Source organism: Notamacropus eugenii, chromosome 5, assembly GCF_028372415.1.
Source record: "Notamacropus eugenii isolate mMacEug1 chromosome 5, mMacEug1.pri_v2, whole genome shotgun sequence".
NCBI lineage: Eukaryota > Metazoa > Chordata > Mammalia > Diprotodontia > Macropodidae > Notamacropus > Notamacropus eugenii.
Window position 1 is genome coordinate 254,697,395 of NC_092876.1, and position 19,560 is coordinate 254,716,954.

The 19,560-nt window shown below is 34.5% G+C and overlaps 1 long non-coding RNA gene across 2 annotated transcripts in view; it reads left to right on the plus strand.

The window, feature by feature from the left end:
- Positions 1-3,573: 3,573 nt before the first annotated feature.
- The window catches only part of LOC140505977 (uncharacterized), a 79,290-nt gene continuing 63,303 nt past the window's right edge, over positions 3,574-19,560 (plus strand). For both annotated transcript variants that reach the window (XR_011967721.1, XR_011967722.1), the window contains exons 1-2: positions 3,574-3,660; positions 4,983-5,064. This is a non-coding gene — a long non-coding RNA (uncharacterized lncRNA). The remainder of the gene's footprint in view (positions 3,661-4,982; positions 5,065-19,560) is intronic.

Genomic DNA, 19,560 nt, shown 5'->3' on the forward strand with positions numbered 1-19,560 from the left:
GGATATAGATATATTGTTTCAAAAGTATTCAATAAATATTTAACAAGAGAGTAATATGAAGGTACTGGATTGGATTCTAGAGAAGTAAAGGCAAGAAATGATACAGCCCCTTGCCCTTAGAAAGACTAGTTTCTATTGGAGTGAAAACATATTCAAAAATGAACATGCTACAAGGAAAACTGACAAGGGTATATCTGTAACAAGTAGAGTAGGATGAGGAGTATTATAGGAGGAAGAATGAGGCTTAACTGGTAAGAGTACTACCTCACTTGAGCCTTAAAGGAAGATGATGATTCGGCAAGTCAAAAATAATAACATGCTTGACAGGCAGAAAACACTTTTTGGAAATAAGTAGCAATAGAAAATAAAGAATCATGACGAAGAAATCATTAGTAATCTTGTTTTCATGAATTTGAACAATATTTCTAACCCCATACTGTAGATTTCTACTGGCTTCATGCTTTCTTCTCCCTATTATTAATGACAAGAGCATGTTTGTCATAAACCTAACAACTCATTCTCACTCAGAAAGCTGGGATACTGTAGAACTGCCAGCAAAAAGGCTTCTCCAATAAGGACACTCATCAAACATTCTGAAATTGAGCTTCATTCGTGACTGGACCAACAAATTATAGTACATAGAATATCACAGTGCCATCAGAATGATAAATTAGGTGAATAAAGGAACCCAGAGAAGAATTCTATGAACTGCTGCAAATGAAGAAAGCAAAATGAGAAAAATAATTTGATGACTCTAATAATGAAAATAGAAAGGATTACAATAATAATATAACTGAAGCTGAGTGTTGGAAAAAATCTAGAAAATACAGAGGTGGAAGTGGAAGTTTTAAAGTAAGCTCTTTCCCATAACTACTGTAATAAAGACCTGGAAAGAACACTGGGCTAAATCATACTTGAGAAATCCAAACAAATGCAGACAAGATGGCAGGGAAGAGGAAGTGCTACAAATGAATTCTCCTAACATTCCCCTCTAAATCATGCTAAAATTGTGCATTAAACTGAATTCTGGGGAAGTAGAACCAACAAAAGTTTGAGGTGAGAGATTTTTCCAGGCCAAGACAACTTAGGAGGTAAGATGGAGAAGTATGTGATGCTGGGATGAGGAGCCCATACAGTTGAAATACCAATCATGGGCATTAGAAGTGGTGACAGCAGCAGCAGCAGCAACTGTCAGGAGCTCTCAACCCAGATGTGGTAAGGGAATCTGGCAACTGGTAAGAAAGACATTTCTTAGGGGAGCCCTACATCAGTACTTGGCACAGACAGGGCACAATTTGGCAACTCTGTTGCCCATAGGTACTTTCAGGTCCCACTTTCAGTGCAAAAGGAAGATGGTAAATCACAAGGGAGTAGGGGCCCCAAGGAACAATAATGTTCCTGGCTATAAGGGATCAGGTGCCCTTCCCTGGGTAAGGATCAGAGTGCAGACCAGGAGAGCAGTGATCACACCTCTCCTAGGTACACACCACCCTGAAAGTACTATAAACTTTTTTTTATTTGTTTTTCTTTTCTTTTCTTTTTTTATATTTTTAAAATTAATTTATTTGTTTTCAATTTTCAACAATCACTTCCATAAATTTTAAATTTTCTCCCTCTCTCTCCCTGAGATGTCATGCAGTCTACACATACACTCTTATTAAATACATTTTCACATTAGTCATGTTGTACAGAAGAGTTAAAATGGGGGATGGAGCCAAGATAGTGGAGTAGAAAGACGCATATACTCTAGCACTTCCCCCACAGCCCACAAAATACCTGTAAAAAATGACTCTCAACTAAGTCTAGAGCAGCAGAAGCCATAGAAAAACAGAACAAAAGAGGTTTACAGCCAAAGGTAACCTGGAAGGCCAACAGAAAAGGTCTATCTCACAGGACACTGAGCAGAGTGGAGCCCAGTCCTGGCCATGCAGTACAGGGAGGAACAGGACTTTAACAAGTCTCCAGGGCAGAATCCCCCGCAGGGAGGGTCCCAGATACCTCAACCCACAAGAGACAAAGAAAGCTCCAAAGGTCAGTGTGGGAGGGCTTTCCCAGTTGAGCAAGAACGGGAGGGGATCCTCCAGCAATAATAGCCACAGCAGCAGACTGCAGGGAGCTGCAGTGGCCAGGAAGGAACCTGGGTCCATTGTCTAGGCAGCTCAGTTTAAAGCCTCTGGTGGTAGGGAGCAGCTGATCTAAATCCCAGCCGTGAGTGATGGCCCTGACCCCACCCAAAGCCCAGGGAAACCCAGCAGCTAAGTCTAATCTCTTGGCAAGGGATTCAGAAGCCAAGTAACTGGCCGGGAAAATGCCCCAAAAAGGGGGAAAAAATAATACCATAGAAGGTTACTTTCTTGGTGAACAGGTGTCTCCTCCCATTCTTTCAGATGAGGAAGAACAAGGCTTACTGTCATAGGAAGTTAAGACTCCTGCCTCTAGAGCCTCCAAAGTGAACTTAAACCAGGCTCAGGCAATGGAAGATCTTGAAAAGCAAAGTAACAGCTTACTGAAGGAGAACCAAAAAAATGCTGAGGATAATAACACCTTTAAAAACAGGCTAACTCAATTGGAAAAAGAGGTCCAAAAAGCCAATGATGAGAAGGAGGCATTAAAAAGCAGAATTGGCCAAATGGAGGAGAAGGTTCAAAAGCTCACTGAGCAAAATAGTTCTCTGAAAGACAGGAAAATGAATGACTATGAGATAAACCAAGCAGTTAAAAAATAAAACTGAAAGTTTGAAAAAATAGAATTTGAAACATCTCATTGGAAAAACAACTGACCTGGAAAATAGATTCAGGAGAGACAATTTAAAAATGATGGGACTACCTGAAAGCCATTGCTCAGGGCCTGCCCTGAGCTGTCGCCTGGAGCTTACCTCTCCAACTGCCCCAACTGCCATACCGGTCTTCCAACGGTTCCGGCCCCCTCCTGTGGGGGAGGGGAATGACCAAACAGTGCACTGGAGGAGCTGCTTACTGCACTTTATTGCTTACCCCAAATCCTCCCGACCTTCCCGTGTTCCCCCTTATATACCCTGCCATAGCTCCTCCCATGTTCCACCCTGGAGGCAGAGCTCAGCTCCAGAAGGGGCGTTCCCAGCACCCGAAGGCGGGTTCTCACCCCCGTCTCTGGGCTCACCAGGGGGCCATGGTCCAGAGCTCGGCCCTCTACAAGCCATGATGAAAAAAAGAGCCTAGACATTATGTTCCATGAAATTATCAAGGAAAACTGTCCTGATATTCTAGAACCAGAGGGCAAAATAAATATTGAAAGAATCCACCAGTCACCTCCTGAAAGAGACCTTAAAAGAGAAACTCCTAGGAATATTGTGGCCAAATTTCAGAGTTCCCATTTCAAGGAGAAAATACTGCAAGCAGCTAGAAAGAAACAATTTGAGTACTGTGGAAATACAATCAGGATAACACAGGATCTGGCAGCTTCAATATTAAGGGATCAAAGGGGTTGGAATAGGATATTCCAGAAGTCAAAGGAACTGGGATTAAAACCAAGAATTACCTACCAAGCAAAACTGAGTATAATACTTCAAGGGAATAAATGGTCATTCAATGATATCGAGGACTTTCAATCATTTATGATGAAAGAACAGAACTGAAGAGAAAATTGACCTTCAAACACAAGGATCAAGAGAAGCATGAAAAGGTAAACAGAAAAGAAAAATCATAGAAGACTTTCTAAAGCTGAACTATTTACATTCCTACATTGAAAGAAAATATTTATAACTCTTGAGACTTTTCTCGGTATTTTGGTTGGTGGAGGGATTGTACATACACACACACACACACACACACATACATATATATAGACAGAAAATATAGGCTGTGTTGAATCAGAAGAGATGATATCCACAAAAAATATAAAATAAAAATTAAAGGGTGAGGGAAGAAAATACTAGGAGGAGAAAGGGAGAAATGGAATGGGGTAGGCTATAACTCATAAAAGAAATAAAGAAAAATCTTGTTCAATGGAGGAGAGAAGGGAAAAGGGGAGAGAGGAAAAGTGAAGCTACTCTCTCCACATATGGCTTAAGGAGGGAATAATATGCTCACTAAATTTGTTATGAAAATCCATCTTATACTACAGGAAAGAAGGCGAGGAGGTGTCAAGTAGGGTGAGGGGAATGACAGGAAGGAGGGCAAATGGCAGAAGAGAGTAACTAGAAATAGACACTTTGGGGAAGGGACAAGGTCAAATGAGGGAATAAAAAATAAGAGGGGATAGAGTGGGATAGAAGACAATATAGTTAGTATTACATAATGATTATTATGGAAGTCTTTTGAAAAATAACACATAGTTAGTCTGAATTAAATTGCTTGCCTTCTCAGTGGAGATGGGTAGGGAGGGAGGGAGGAGAGAAGTTGGAATTCAAAGTATTAGAAAAGAATGTTGAGAATTATTATTGCATATAACCAGGAAATAAGAAACACAGGTAATGGAGTATAGAAATTTATCTTGCCCTACAAGAAAAGAGAGAAGATGGCGATAAGGGAAGGGTAGGGTGTGATAGAAGAGAGGACTCATTGAGGGAAGTGATAATCAGAATGCAAGGTATTGGGGGTGGGGGAGGGGAGAGATGGGGAGAAAAATTGGAAATGTTACAAAGTGATGTAAAAGCAATTAGTATTAAAACAATTGATTAAATTAATTACTGAGACTAAATCAGAGATATCTTTAGTTTGGGGAAAGGAATTTTAGTCTAAGTTACCCAGAGGCAGGTAACTTTGGGTAAAATTTGGCATTGATGGAAAAGTTAAGGTTTTAATGGTAAATTTGATTTTATGATTGTTATTTAAGCAGGAACTAGAACAAGTATGGAAAGGCATGTAAGCCATTTGAGATTTGCCTCAAAAGCTGTTCCTTAGCCAATGTGAAATTATAGTCATATTTGAAACCTGGTTATTGGAACTTGCTATTTTAAGATGCTATGGGACTATTAACTGACTCTTTTCTGAGTCTAACTCCAGGTATGGATAGCAAGAAAGGCAGTCTGAGTCTCCAGTCCATGATGCCAGTAAGCCTGTGAAATGCTGGTGTGATCTGCAAAAGGTAATCTCATGGGAAGGGTGGGAGAGCAGCTGTTCAGCCTGGGCTGAGGTAGGAGTCTCCTGACTCAATTTCCCCACTGACACCTAGCAGACTGTAAGCTTCACTGAATGGAAGCTGACAATCTACTCCTGCCTGGAACTGACATGAAGTTGGGGAGATATTGTTTCCCTGAGATGTCCCTACTCTTAGTGCAATTTCCTATAGTCAAAAGGTTTATAAGCTTAATACCAGATTCATTAAATTATAGATTGTTGGTAGGGGAAGATCTGAGGTTAAGTCTAAAATTAAGCTATTAGGCTTAGGACTTTAGACCATCAACAAGAAGTTAGGGTCCTTTAACTCTTAGTAACAGTGTGGAGACAATTAGGTCAAGGGCTTATGAAGTTAGCATACATAGTTATTATTTTTATCTCAGTTGGTTAATGTTAAAAAAAAATTTGTGGTCTATATTGTAAATGGTTTAAAATAAGTATCACCTGACCAAAAGTTGAAACTTTTATGTGATATGAACTGCATTAAAAATGAAAAATAAAAAAATAAAAGAATTAAAGTGAATGGGAGAAACCATGAAAAAAATCAAAACAAAACACAACATAACTCAAAAGAAATAGTTTGCTTCATTCTGCATTCTAATTCCATAGTTCTTTCTCTGAATGTGGATAGCATTTTGCATCAAGTGGGATTGTTTTACATCCTTGCATTGCTGTGAAGGGCTGTATATCAGAAATAGTCCTCTCACCCTGTGGCTATTACTTTGTAAAATGTTCTCTTGGTTCTGCTCATTTCACTCAGCGTCCATTCATATAAGTCTTCCCATGTTTTTCTGAAGTCTGCCTATTCATCATTTCTTATAGCACAATAGTATTCCATTACATTCATATACCACAACTTGTTCAGCCATTCCCCAATTGATGGGCATTCCTTCAATTTCAAGTTTTTGGCCACTACAAAAAGAGCTACTATAAATATTTTTATACATATGGACCTTTTCCCCATTTTTAGGATCCCTTTGGGATACAGTCCTAGAAGCAGTATTACTGGGTCAAAGGGTATGCACATTTTTGTAGCTCTTTGGGCACAGTTCTAAGTTGCTTTTCAGAATGGTTGGATCAGCTCACAGCTCCACCAACGATTTAGTGTTCCAACTCTTCCACATCTTTTCCAACATTTATCATCTCCCTGTTTTGTCATGTCAGCCAATCTGATAGGTATGATGTGGTACTTCAGAGTTGTTTTGATTTGCATCTCTTTAATCAATAGCGAATTAGAGCATTTTTTCATATGACTATAGATAGCTTTAATTTCTTCCTCTGAAAATTGCCTGTTCATATCCTTTGACCATTTATCAATTGGGGAATGACTTGTATTTTTGCATATTTGACTCAGTTCTCTATATATTTTAGAAATGAGGACTTTATCATGTAAATTTCTAAAATAAAAAAAAAACACAATTAGTTCTGAAAATAGTAATGCAAAAACATTAGAGGTTTGGTTCATTGCCCCCTAGTCCCAGGAACAGAAGCTAACTTGAACATGAAGCTTAAGGTTCAGAAATAGGAAGGAAAAAATGAGCAAAAAATAAAAAGAGAGCAAAATTCTAAAAAGCAACTCTATTGATAGGGAAGACCAGACCCAAACAGAAGAAGATAACAGTGTCAAAACAGCAACAAGCTGAACCTCAAAGTAACAATGGGGAAAAAACAAAGGGAAACATTAGAGGTAAGCAAAAAGCTTTATACAGAAAGCATGAGTCAAAAGAAACATAGAAAAGGTAAAAATGAAACAGTTATCATAAAGAACTAAACAAGGATGAAATTTTGACATTCTAATAGGGCAAAAGGATAAAATTTTTCTCCACAGAACCTTCATATCATCAATCATCATATATGGAGTTCAGTAATACAAAGCACCTTGGAGTGGTTTTGTTATGATTTAATATATTGTGAGAAGAAAATGAAGAGGAAATGGACTACATAATGGTAGAAAGGAATAGAAAGGGTAGGGAAACTTCATATAGCCAAGATAAGGGAGTAAGGGATATTTGAATCTCACTTTTATCAGAATTGGTAGAAAGGAGGGAGAAAGGGAAGGAGGAAGGAAGGAAGGAAGGAAGGAAGGAAGGAAGGAAGGAAGGAAGGAAGGAAGGAAGGAAGGAAGGAAGGAAGGAAGGAAGGAAGGAAGGGTCAATCATATCTTTTACTGATCATAATTCAATAACAATTTTAAAAAGATTAAATATTGCTTGAAGACTAACTTAATTCTAAAGAATGGGTGAATCAAAGCATACCATAGAAGCAAACAATACTTTTATTTTAAAAAAGAACAATGAGATAACATAATAAAATTTGGGGGATACAGTCAAAAAAACTCCTTACATTTATGTCTCTAAACTCCTACATTTATATCTCTAAATATTTTCAGCAAAAGAAAGGACCAATCAATGATTAATGTAATTTAAAAAAAAGATGGGCACACACAAGAAAACAATTTTTAAAAGCCCACTTAAAAACTGAGAAATGTGAAAAATCAGAGATAAACAAAATTGAAATTAGAAATGTGAATTGATAAATAAGCAGCTGTTTATTGAACAATAAAATAAAATATTACTTGTTTTTCTTTTTAAAAGGAGGAAATGCAAACTATTATTAATGAAAAGAAATAGTTTACAACAAATAAAGAACAAAGGAAATTGTGAGAAAATCTTTTGTCCAATTATATATCTATAAAAGCAATAAACTAAATGAAATCCATGGTAATTTACATATTGATAAATAATAGATGGTTGGATAAACAGATATACGGAAAGAGATGACATGGAAATTGAGATAAAATGCCCAGATTAATTGAATTTAAAATACTTAATAACCCAAGCGCAGCAAAAGAAAATAAACAAGCTATAAGTAATTCACCCCCCAAAATTTTTCATAACCAGCTGTATTTTCGAATTAATTTTTCTAACCTTAAAAGAAATTTTCTATATTACATAAAATTTGGAATAAAGAGAATAAAGAGTTCCTATTAATTCCTTTCTACGATGAAAATTATGTTCTTGATAACTGAGTCAGGGAGAATGAAAATAGAAAAAGAACACTATAGATTAATATCCCTAACATACACTTACAAAAGTATTAAACCAAATATTAGTAAGGAGACTATTGTAACATATCACAAAGGTAATACACTATAACCATGTTGGATTTATATTAGGAATGAAGGGTTTCAATATTTGAAAAATCATTAACATAATAGAATATATCAATAAGAAAAAAATCAGATCATTTTAACAATAGAGAACAAGATTTTGACAAGATGAAAACCCGTTACTCTTAAAAAAAAAAACACTAAAATAAAAGAACCAATAGAATTTTCCTCAATCTAAACCCAAAGAGCCAGCATTATTTGTAATCAGTTTAAACTAGACTCTTTTTCAGTAAGATCTGGTATAAAGTAAGAATGTCCATTGTGAACACTACTGTTTGATACAGTGCTAGAAATGTTAACTAGAATAAGAAAAAAAAGGAAAAGAAATTGAGAAAATAAGCGTAAGCAAAGAAACAAAAAGATCACTCTTGTGGATGATCTGATGATGTACTCAGGAAACTGAAAAAAATAATTGAAGCAACAATAGCAGGAAAGTTGGACACAAAAGAAATCCATGCAAAAATCAGTATTTTTGTTTATTATCAATAAAACACAAAAGACAGTGGAAATATTCCATTTAAATAACTACAAACTATAAAATATTTGGATATCTGTCTGCAAAGATACACAAAAGATCTGCAGGAATGTAGCTAACAATCACTGTTCGTGGAAACAAAAACAGACCTAATAATTATTAATTACTCTTTCATAACCCAAGCCATTTAAAAAATAGTGATACTGCCTAAACTTATTTACTTATTTGCTGACATAAGCCTCAAATTAACCAAGAATTCCATCAGATAACTAGAAAATATATTCATTTAGAGGTACAAAGAGTCAAGAATCTCAAGAGCAATGATTTTTTAAAAAGTGGGAAAGAGAGCAACTGGTAGTAACAGATATCAAACTATACTACAAGATAGTCATTACTCAGATGATTTTGTGCTGACTCAGAAAAAGAGAAGGCGTTGCATGGAATATATTAGGTATATAACAAAGAGAAGTTAATGGACACAGTAGACTAGTGTTTGAAAAATACCAAGAAAAACCAAGTCACTGGGGTATAACTCAATATCTCGCATATATATATGTACATATATATATGCATGTATGTATCTACATGTGTGCCCGCATGTGCATATTTGAAAACTTGAGAGTAATCTAGAAGATACTAGGTATAGTCTAACATCCTGTATCATATATTCCAAAAGAAACTCCACATAGATATATCATTTAGACATAAAGGTAACATCACTAGCAAAGTAAGAAAAAAATACTTTTTAGATATATGGAAAAATGAACAGTTTAAGGGCAAACAAGAAATAAAGAACATCACAGATGATAAGACAATTTTAATTGCATATGTTTGAAATATTTTCCACAAACAAATCACTTTAATTAAAATTAGAAGGGAAGCACAAAACTATGGGGGAAAAAATCTTTGTATCAAGTTTCCAAGAAAAAGTTTCATTTCAAGATATATGAGGAATTGATTTAAATTTATAAGAACCATTTCTTAATTTATAATGGTTAAGGGATATAAATGGGAAATTTTCTGAAGAAATTCAATCTAGAAATGATTATAGTGTATAAAATGCTCCAAATGAGTAATAATAAGAAAAAAAAACATAAATTAAAGCATTTCTGAGATGCCACCTCACAACTTTCCAACTAATAAAACAGACAAAAAAGAAAAATGATATGAAGGTATAAATTGGTTTAGCATTTATGGAGAGGAACTAACAACTACCAAATTTCTGAACTGTGCATATATACTGTTTGACTCAGAAATACCATTTTTTACATCAATTTGCCAAAGACACTAAAGATAAAGAATTCATACATGAAAAATATTTATATTAGTCCTTTCTGTAGTAATAACTGGAAATTGAGTGGTGTGTGTCAGTTGGACAGTGATTGAAGTTAAGTATACTATTTGAGTTCTCATTCTATAGAGAAGTCGCCAGAGTAGCATGAATACATAGCAATGGCTTTCATGATACCCAACTAAATGTGCTTATGCCTTTTCATTTTTCAAAATAAATACAAGGCTGAATATTCTGTTCTGAGAGCATAATTTAGATCACTGATTAATACATGAAATGTTTTAAAGAATCATTTTTTGCTGATTGCTGGTCCCTCTAAAAACAAAGAAACTTTCCATGTGGGATTGATTATAAGAGTTAGTAGTTACAGCTTTGCTGTTTGTTTCAAACTGAATGCAACTCCTAGCACACTGTGGGCATTCCCAATAGATACCTTGCTATTTCTGAAGAGAGTATAAGTAAGGAGGTCTTCCGGAGCAAGGCTTGTAAGGCATTAAGATGTTTCTGAGATAATTTCTGTTGAGGAAAAAAAAGATAAAGCTTTCCACGTTGCATAAAGACAGCAGATGGAACACGATCATATTTCCATCTGATCTACCACATAATGGTAGGACTGGAAGCAGTTCTAAGAAACTAACACTTTCCAAAATTCACAAATTAATTTCAAGAAGTTGTGCAAAAGTCCAGGCAAAGGATACATATGTCAATACAATTGTTTCTGACTTAATGATTGTGTATTCCCATTAGACTACTAGAACAGACCTTCCTGAGTTTTATTAGTTATTTAACGATATCATCCTGAAATCTTATGTCTGATTATATTAAATGATTGCTGGGGCTGATACAATTTTTATAAATCTCCCTTGATACCTGCAAAGAAACTAAATAAACTCTTATTTCAAGATTTATTTTTGACTTGAAGGCAGATTTCTGTTCCCCAAAGATTTAGTAGCTAATAAAAAATAACCTCAGCTAGTATTTAGCCCCTACAATGCAATAGCAGTCAAAATTAAGTTTATCCTGGAATGTGATCTCCATAGTGTTTGTAATTCTTTAAAAATAAATGTTTCCACAAAAGAATAAAGTTCTCTGGTGAAGTGACATTGTTTAGTCTCTGGAAGACTAAGGAATGGCTTGATTTCTGCCTTCCAGCTCAAGAATAGGGCTAGCCTGTTGAATGATAACAACTGGCTCAAGTCAAAGCAGAAAAACTTTACTTGGACCAAGTGCTAGTGTGCTAGAGCCAGCTCATACAAGCTCTAGTTTTAAATTTGCAGGGTTTGACTTATTGTTTTGTTGATTAAGAAAGTGATGCAAAAAATGCTAATAATGCAGATAAATAAAAATCTGTCTTCCCCCACCCTTTCCCCTCTTTGGGGTGCTAGTTGTTAATCATTTATCAGTCCACCCTGTTAAGAAACAATTTTCGATCTATAAGAAGGGTAAATATGATGGTAATAGGGTAAAGCTAAAACAAAAAAAAGGAAAATGGTAGTATTTTCTAATCTCTGGAGGTTCTGAAGAGAACACATATTGATTATTTCTTTGGGAAAAGTACAAGATTTAATCTCGCACTAAGCAGACCAATATTTGGATCCTGACATTTCCTATGATATCTTGAGGAAGGAATTTTATCACTCTGGGGCTCAGGTTGCTCATCTTTGAAATTCAGAGTTTGGACTAGGTCAGTTGATTTCAAAGCTCATTTTTACCTATAAATCTATGATTCTATGATCTGACCTGGAGATATTAGCCATTTCCTTGAGTAAAAACTGCGATATAACTCTCAAGATGTCTTCCATCTTCTTGAATTTATATGCACATATGAACTGATCTAATGAAAAGTTTTGGGTGGAAGGGTCCAATTCACAAACCTCAAAATGTGTGATCCAGGAGAACTAGTCCTCTAGGATTCTGTCACTTAGAACTTTTATTTGGTAGGAATTTGAAATAACCAAATCTTTCAACCAAACTGGTTCTTGCTATAAAATGTAGAGACCCAGTCTGTGCATGCAGGGAAACTGATTACAATGCAAGAGTTAAAATTATAGATTCTCTCTTCACAACTTTATCCTTCGATTATTCTTTTAGAACCTGCTATATGATTCAAGACAATTCACCTAACCCTGTTTGACTCAATTTCTTCATCTGTAACTTGAGCTGGAGAAAGAAATGGCAAACCATTTCAGTATCTTTGACAAGGAAACGTAAAATGAGATCACAGTTAGATACAACTCAACAACAATAGCTGTGATATTTTTAGAAACAATGAAAGTCTCAAAAGATAATAAACATCACTTTTAACCTTGTAGGAAAAATTGGTAGAGCAAGGTATATTTAGTGCAAAATATTAGGGATTCAAATGCAAACTTCACAAAGGAAGCTATAAACTTATAATACAACATAAATTTAGCAACCAAAATTAACTGAGTTCATATACGTAGGAAAACCTTTGTAGATTAAAATTTTTGAAAGTAGTGTTGCTGCAGATTGGAAATGTATATGTGAATCACCTCTCTGGTTCACTACTTCACCATGGTGAATTTTGATATTATGTTGCTGTTATTATCATCATAACTTGCTCATCTACATATGCTAGAACCTATCTGTAAGACAATATAGTCTCAGAGAATTGCCTGAAGCCCAGAGGGGTTAAACTTGTCCGGAAGCATTTGGCTAGTAAATGCCAGTGGCTAGATCTGAACTCAGAACTTCTTTACTATGACTATTCACATTCTCTCTCTAATGTCCTAATATAATAGTGTTCTTGTGTTGGGGTAGAAAAACTTCATGTAAAATACATTAAAATGTAGGAACTTAGAATTGTCATGGAATTACAATAGTTCATCCATTGATTACACTAGACAGTCTTCATATTTTTCTTTAAAAGGCAAAATGGCATTAAAAAGAGAAAACTTACTTCAGGGTAATTGAAGTTGAGGGAATTACATTATATTCTATTTCTAGATGTTACCATGGGTTTTCTAACATTTCCCTTAGGAACTGAATGCAATTGAAATAATATGGACTCAATGTTGTTTGTATTTGCTAACACTAATAATGAGATTCCTGGCTCCTACTAGAAAGAAATTAGATAACTAGAAATTTTAGAATTTAGCAATGATATTGATGTCACAAGAGATCTAATTCTTATTCCCTATGAATTTAAAAATCTTACTTTCCTTGAAAAAATTTAGTTACTTGCTGGAAAAGCAACGTTAAGAAGAAAAGGGACAGATATGAACATTTGATTTAAATAACTATTAAGTTACTTCAATCTATACCCTCATTGGTCTAGTTCATGATGCACACGTCCATTACAGAAACTATAATCTGAGTGTTGTTGTCAAGCAACTCTGTACTAGGAACATGAGAGATACTCAGTAGACAAGGGTAGAAAAGGCCTCTGGAACAAGGCTGGAAAAATGAGAAACAAAGGTCATTCATTCAAACATTTATTAAGCATCTTCTTCTTACTATGAATTAGACATAGTTTGATATAATAGGTAAGAGCCTGTTACATTCAAGAACATTTGTGTTCAAGTAACTTCTGACACTCATGATTGCTTGAATAAGTCACTTAGGCTGTTTAATATCCTACGTCAATTCTTTAAGACTTTTACCTTTGGTGATTCAGTTTCTGTTTCAGCTTGGTGATTCAGTTTCATTGTGTGCTTAAATAATCCTCAAAATATCCGAGTTTGCCATACCAAAAGCCACAGCAATAACTCTAACAGTCACTGAAATGTGAGTTTTTTAAAAGTAATGATTTTTATGTTTCCTCAGAATAATATCCATTTTTAAAACCTCATCTATTCTAATAATAATTAAGGAGAGAAAGAAAGAAAGAAAGAAAGAAAGAAAGAAAGAAAGAAAGAAAGAAAGAAAGAAAGAAAGAAAGAAAGAAAATGAAACAAGAAAGGAAAGAAGGGAGGAAGGAAGGAAGGAAGGAAGGAAGGAAGGAAGGAAGGAAGGAAGGAAGGAAGGAAGAGAAAGATGAAAGAAATCAACATTTAAAGTAGATAAAGGAAAACATTAAGGGAACACATTTTATCTTCCCTATTGCATATTGCATAGGTGTTTTTTTTTTATTTCAACAACTTATCAAATAAAGATTCCATTTAGAAACTATCACATTATTCAAAAAGAGAAAAAAACCATAATTTTCATCTGTTATATCTTGTATTTTATCTCCCCTTTCCCTAAACTCATGACTCTGCTTTTTAGGGTTAAGAGTAAAAATTGCCTCCTTTGATTTAGGTGGTAAGTGAACATGAGAAATTGTAATGGGTTACAAACTTCATTTATATGTATTTTTCCTTTATCCATGGAATCACCTGTTCAAGCATTATTCAAGTTTATTGAGAAACACCCTCTATGCATTTCTTCCCCTAGATACAGCTATAAATAGCTTAAGCAAAGAAAGAAAAATATTCCTGCTAACTGAGCTTGACAACTGGCTCTCTCTCAGTAGGACAGCAGCCAACAGACCAGTGGGCTTTTCTAACACTATATTAACAAATGGAAATTGGGTCTCTTGCAGTACAGGCATCTCATTTCTCCAACTTTGCCATGTGTCACTTGTAATTGTGCCACCCTCATCATAGAGACATACCCAGTCCTTTTGCTGTTCATTAGAAACCCTGGTCATCCAAGGCTGAGAAATGAACAATAAATCATTATGAACTCTAAATAATGATGCTCTGCTCTCTCTTCTCATGCACTGCAAATGTGAGGATCAGAGTCTCAAAGACAAGGGTTTAAATATCACAAGTTGTTTGCCTTAGTTCAAACTTAGCAGTTCATTGTTGAAAACATACTCAATTTCATTCTGTTTCTGATCTCAGCAGTATATTCTGTCTAGTGACTTGGAAATTGTACCTGTATATCATTTCGATTTGAAGTTAATCTGGTATTTATTCCAGAGTAGGTCCATTCCTGACTTAAAAGTAAAAGTTTTGAGAGCAAAGAAAACAGAAAGAATTTTTAATGACCATAAAAAAGTGAAGTGAAATGTAAACTTTATATATATATTTATATATAAATATATATATTTATATATAAATATATATATATTGCATATATATACCTCATAGATAAAAGTATATTACTGTTGTTTTGCGCAATATCCTTGAGATATTAATAGAAAGACTTTTTCATAAACTACATAATGTGATTGAAGGCATCTTGATGTATTTCCCAAATTTTCCTTTTAGTCTTTTTGATTTATCCACAAATAACCTTCAATGTTGAAATAAAATGGTCAGAATATTGGAATAGTTTTCTGTTAAACTTTAGCCAGTCAATAAGCATTTATAAAGACCTATCACATGGATTGGGATGGCATGTTATTTCTACTTGTGATGCAATGAAGATGTGTTCTAACAGCATTCATCATGGACATAAGCATCCTTACCAGAGATAGGAAATTGTGTTCCAGGAAATGAGTCCCTCTTTGCTACACCTCTAGTGGTACTCATTACCTTCTGTCCTCTAGGTGAGGAAGGTTCAGCTTGAACCATATGCATGTCCTCTCCAGCAGCGGTCTTCCATCCAATGACACAAAGACTGCACATGCTAAGGTGCGGATGAAGCCTCTCCTCCTCCTATGCGAAGAGCTTGTTCAACTACTAGGAACTTAGTCTTCTGCCAACTGGGTTGACGCCCTATTGACAGAATGTTTACCCCCAATTCTTTCTATAGGCAGCACATTTTTGTTTAAAGGAATTTTGCTTCCTTCAAATGAACATAAGTATAAGATCAGGAAATATAATTCAAGCATAAATTACTAGAAAGCAACCAAATCCACCTTGATCATTGGCTTTGATAAATGAAAAATCCTAAAACTTCTGCTGCCCTATCCAGATTTTTATATTCCTTAAACCACTCAATACAAATGTTTATTTACATAAGCCAGCAACCCTTGATATACTTCTTAATTTATCCTAACTTATTTGTCTGGGATCAAAAATCCAGTATAAAGAGGAAACCTAATATTTTGCTTTTATTCTTAGCCCTGTAGGGTTCTCCAAGGCTCTTTCCTTTAAAATAGTCATCTTCCAAGCAGATCTATGTCAAATGCGAAGCCATCCTTCCTTCGGAATCTTTTTGTTTAACATGATTGACCTTTCTGTTTAAAGATAACAATATTCAAGTGACTGCTATCTTGACAGGTGAAAGGGCTGAAAGATTAGTCCTCTTACAAATAATAAACACATATGTGCTGTTCTCTGGCTTCTGTGACTAAGATCAGTTGTATGTTTCTCTGCCTCAGACTAATTAGAGCTTTACTCAGGAAAAGTTCTCCACCTACTGATTGTTATTCACAAAATTAATTATAAATTGTCCATCCACCCTTCTGTCCCATAAGGATCTATGCCCATGTTACAGCATTCAATAGATTAGCAGAAGGAGCAAACTATTGTTCTTCAAACAAAAAAACCTTTTTCTTATAAATGCAAGGTGATTGGAATGGTTAATTCAACAGTTTCAGTCACACTTATTACATGTGACTAGAAATCACCTTCACACCTGATCTATACCTTGACAGAAGAGGAACAAAACAAGGACAGGAGATGATATGGGCAAATCTACAGTGGCTGGATGAAGTCCTAGGAAAGTAAGCAATTTTGTGAATCTGGAATACAGAGCACATGAAAGTGAATGGTACAAATTAAATCTAGAAAGACACCTTGGATCGAGATTATGGAGAATCCTGGATGCCTTGCTAAGAATTTTGAATTTTATCATTAGAACTTCAGATCCCATTTGGTCCTATGTTACTTCCCCCTTGGCCCTTCTACTCCCAAGTATCTACCAAATCCTTAACTCATATGCCTATAACCTCTCTGATTCTGAGCCTCTGTCTGTGCAGTTGTCAATCCCATTTACTTACGACCTCAGTCCATCTCATGACTACATAACTCAGCCCTATGCTTTCCTCCTCTCTCTACTTCTGCTTTGCCATCTGGAACTACATTATTATCCTTGGGCCACTTACTGTTATATTTTTCTATCTTCTGATACTAACTGAAATAAGACTTTCTCTCAAAGGTTGTAAATACCTTATTACCTTCCTCTCCCCTGTCCTTTGCACTGACTTGACAACATAAGGAATTTATCCTAGACAGGATCCTCAGGTTGCAAATTTTAAACTTTTTTTTTTTTTCTGGACAGTCCATAATCATAGCAAACACTACTCAGTAATCAGACTCTATTTCTTCCTAAATTTATACAAAAAATCCACAAAGGAAGGAAGGAAAGTTAAAGCGAGGGAAAGAAGGAAGAAAGGGAAAAAGAGAAGGAAGGGAAGAAGGGAAGGAAATTTATCTCCATGGATTTTATTTAAATGTTTATTTCCCATTCCCATAATTTTTTTCTACTGAAAACATGACGTCCTGATTTTCATCACATTATTTCACATCTCCATATATAAATTAACTTATTTCATACACAAATATAAGATGTATTCCACACATAAATATGTTATATGTGATTATATCTCCAAATTAATTGACAATTCATATACAAAATTTTCCTCAGATATTTCTAATTTCACTTTGTGCATTAGATGTATTACTAAAGAATTGGTTGAGGAAAACAATTATATTGAACTACATTTTCCTATCAAATTCCACAGATATATTTACAAAAAATAATGTATTTCCAGAATGTATTAACAGCTTTACTCATGAATCTTGAATTCTACTTCAAAGCATTGTGCCTATAGGCATTTAATTCTCCTACAAAAGGACTCTGAGGTTAGTTAAGTGGATAATCAATCCACATGATCTTTATACACTAATTAAAAGCATGTAATAATAAAGCTATTAGGCAAGAAGATCACTTTGAGACTGGTTAAATCAAAATTACCTCTTTCTTTCACATACCATTTTATTCTAATGAAATCGTTCAACCTTGTTTTTACTATTAAATGTTCTATACTTTTTAATGTCCTTATTTTCAATTTGAAAAAATAAAAAGACCAAGAATGGAAACTTAAAGTATCTCAATCTGAAATCCTACTTTCTCCATGGAAGACTCTAGTTAGATGTGAGTGTGCTGGGAAATTAAGTTTGTGCCTCAGTAGCCATGTCTTTGTCTCTTTCAAGAACAATATTTGTTTATACAAAGAAAAAACAACAACAAACACTCCAGGAGGATATGACTAATTATCAACTTATTTATAGACTATTTCTATTCTTATAGACACCATAGGTAATTTTGTTATGTCTCAAGAATTTAGAGTAAGGAAATCACCATTAAGAGATGTTGTTTGTGGTAAAAAAAGAGCATTGGACTTGGAAACTATCCCTCATTTATCCTTTACATATCTTGTTTGCGAATTTACATGTTTTCTCCACACATTATATTGTGAGCTTCATAAGAGCAAGAGCTGTCTTTTGTCTTCTTTTTACCAGTCATATTTGGCACAGTTGGAGCTTAATAAATGTTTGTTGACTTCATGTATATGTGTATATGTATTTAAAAGCATATGTACATATATGTGTGTATGTATGTATATATGCATATAAATGTGTGTGGATGCCATATATACATATATTCACATATATATGTGCTTATGTGTGTGTGTGTATGTATATATATACATATGAAATCTTCCTGGCAACTTACCTTCTTTCAAACTCTTAGACTTGCTTTAAAATTTTTCTACTCCCTAAACTGCACTTCATGAGAAAACATGGTTTTATGATGCTGGACTTTATGAACTCAGACATAAATATTTACAAGGGAATTCTCTGACAGGATAAGTTCAAACACAGTAGATGAAATATTTCATATAAATATTCTATTTTATTAATGGTCATGATTATTTGTTAAAAACTGAATGTAACCTGTAAAGAGTAATACGACTCAAGAAACTATTAGTTCTAGAAATTATTTTTATAGTCTTAGAATAGTATTAGTTCTGATTCTGAAACAAGATTTTCATTTAGAAATAGATCAAATTTTATGAGCAATTGATAAGAGATAATGAAATGTGAAAGAACCAATAAGATATGAAGATGTTAAAGTACTGAGAAAATAACGTTTAGAAACACAATAGTATCTTGGATAAGTTCAGCTCCTGTGGATTAAGAGAGAAATATTTACTGTAATTGTTCTTCTGAAATTACAAAAACTTTTTTTTCTTTTTAATATCAAACAATTGTTAAGAATTTCTATTAAGTCACTTCATTGTGATCGTCAAATCTAACCCACTGAGACTAAAATTTTTGCTTCTCTACCACCTGACTTCTATTTAAAAGTGGAAATAACTGGGAAATAAATGGTCAGGCTGAGACAGATATTCACTATTGGTCATAACCTTATAAAATGTTCATGACAATCAGATTTGACAAAGAATAACGATAGAAATTGATTTTTTTCACTCCCTAACTCTTTAATTGGTATTCTTATGTAATTCTCATTATGTGTCAGAAATAAGACTGCTTATTCATAGATAAATTTATGTAAATATGTAGCAAAAGAAGGTCACATCAATCATATTCCCTAACTACACACTTGT